The following is a 2074-nucleotide window of genomic DNA, read 5'->3' as shown; positions in this document are numbered from 1 at the left end:
GCGCGTGCCTGCGTTTGTGTATATCTAGGTGCTGAGATGCAAAATAGCTGTTTTTGCCTGATTCATAAGCAGCTGCACCAAACATTCAGACACACACACACACACACACCACACACACACATCATATACAGAGAAAGGCATATATGCACACACACAACGAACGCACGCACGCTTACATACATATACACAGTACTACACACACATAGTACAGTAAGGGTAAGATAGAAAGAAAATCAAAGAGAGAGAGAGGGAGAGAGGGAGAGAGAGAGAGCGAGAGTGAGAGAGAGAGAGAGACCGGTACATATGTAGAGACATGCGACTATACACAGTCACATTGTTGCTGATTGAGCAAAGCTTCGATGAAGCGAGTAGAGGAACCAGGCTAGCTATGAATTAATCTCCATCCAGTAGAGCACACAGCTCCGTCGTCGTCGTCGTTGTCGTCATCATCATCTCTCCTGCAGATACTGAAGTCTGTTGATGCTGTATGGCAGCGGTTGTGTGCGTGTGCCGGCTTCTACATAACACACGGATTTAGCATCTCTTCCGTATCACACATCAACAGCTTGCCTGCCTGAAAAACTAAGTTACTTTATACTTACAGCTTCATCTCAGAAGAACACCACAACTTCGCCGCAACAGGAATATTATATATATATTTTTATATACACATATTTCCATACACACACACACGCACACACACACACATACACATATATTATATATACCCTATACCATATACTATATACACTCATATACTTACATGCGTGAGTTTACAGTGATTGTAGAAGATGTCCAACGAAATAATATAAAAAAAAACATGAAGCAATTGATCAGGTAAAGTATATACGAATACATATATATATATATAAATATACACCAGTCTTAATTCTTTATAAAATGTCTTATTTTACATGCCCCCCTCTCCCCACGTTTTACACATACATATATATGACTGTGAGTATGCGTGTGTACTTAAGTTTTTATATATGTGTATGCGTGTGTGTATGTTTGTATGTATGTATGTAGATGAAGTTGTGTGTACATATCTATATGTACGTACTTAAACTCGTGCAGTCACATGTTCATATATTTCTGTGTGTATGTGGTGTGAGGGGGAGTGTGTGTGTGTGAGAGAGAGGGGGGACTGCTTGTGTGTGCGCGTGTGTGTGTGTGTGTGTGTGTGTGTGAGTTTGTGTATATACACACACACATACACAAATGCATATGCTAATTGTTGTACGAGTTTTTAACGCATTTATCCTGCTTGTGTGTGACCCACAAGTGATCTGAGTGCTACAAAACATTCACTTTCTTGTGTGGCCCCTAAACGAAGCCTTACGATTTCTTGTGGCAGTTACATACAGGGTTTGGCCCTCCCAAAAGGAACCCCAGTCCTGTCCCTGTTAGCATCATCGCTGGTCGGTAATGTCAGGAGGTAGAATACACTGTCGGAAGTCAGGCGAACTCGTTGTGGTTTCCAGTAGACAGCTGATAAAGAGAACATAATTCATTGTATTATGTGGGTGCATATAATATATATATAATGATATATATATATATATATATATATATATATATATATATATATATGCATATATATATAAATATATATGTATGTATAATTATATATATGATATATATATATGCATATACATTATATATAAACATATATGTATATATATGTATATATGTATATATATATATATATATATATATATATATATATATATGTATGTGTGTGTGTGTGTGTGTGTGTGTGTGTGTACGTATATTTGTAAGTTGTATACATGAATGTATATATGTGTGAAAGGATGTATGAAAGGATGTGTGTATTTAAGTATGAAATAACAACAAACATGGAAAATATCAATCCTTGTAGTGTAGTTAAGTAGACAAATTACAAAATCATATCCATAAAGGGTCTGATTCTGTGCTTGAGATTGTCCTGTTGACGCTCGTTCAATTATATATTGTAATCACTTCAATTATATATTGTAATCACAATAACAAACAGATTCACACGTCACATACACGTGTATGTGTGTGCATTTACACATATACATATATTCGC

General features: G+C 36.4%; 1 protein-coding gene across 2 annotated transcripts in view; it reads left to right on the top strand.

Annotated features, from left to right (window-relative positions):
• Positions 1-294: 294 nt before the first annotated feature.
• The window catches only part of LOC115217894 (dopamine receptor 1-like), a 258651-nt gene continuing 256871 nt past the window's right edge, over positions 295-2074 (top strand). For both annotated transcript variants that reach the window (XM_036507882.1, XM_036507881.1), the window contains exon 1: positions 295-837. The gene's annotated coding sequence lies outside the window, so the exon portion shown is untranslated. The remainder of the gene's footprint in view (positions 838-2074) is intronic.

The sequence above is a fragment of the Octopus sinensis genome, linkage group LG12 (assembly GCF_006345805.1).
Source record: "Octopus sinensis linkage group LG12, ASM634580v1, whole genome shotgun sequence".
In the NCBI taxonomy this organism is placed as follows: domain Eukaryota; kingdom Metazoa; phylum Mollusca; class Cephalopoda; order Octopoda; family Octopodidae; genus Octopus; species Octopus sinensis.
The sequence above is the reverse complement of the archived record's forward strand: the minus strand, read 5'-3'. Positions and strand labels throughout refer to the sequence as shown.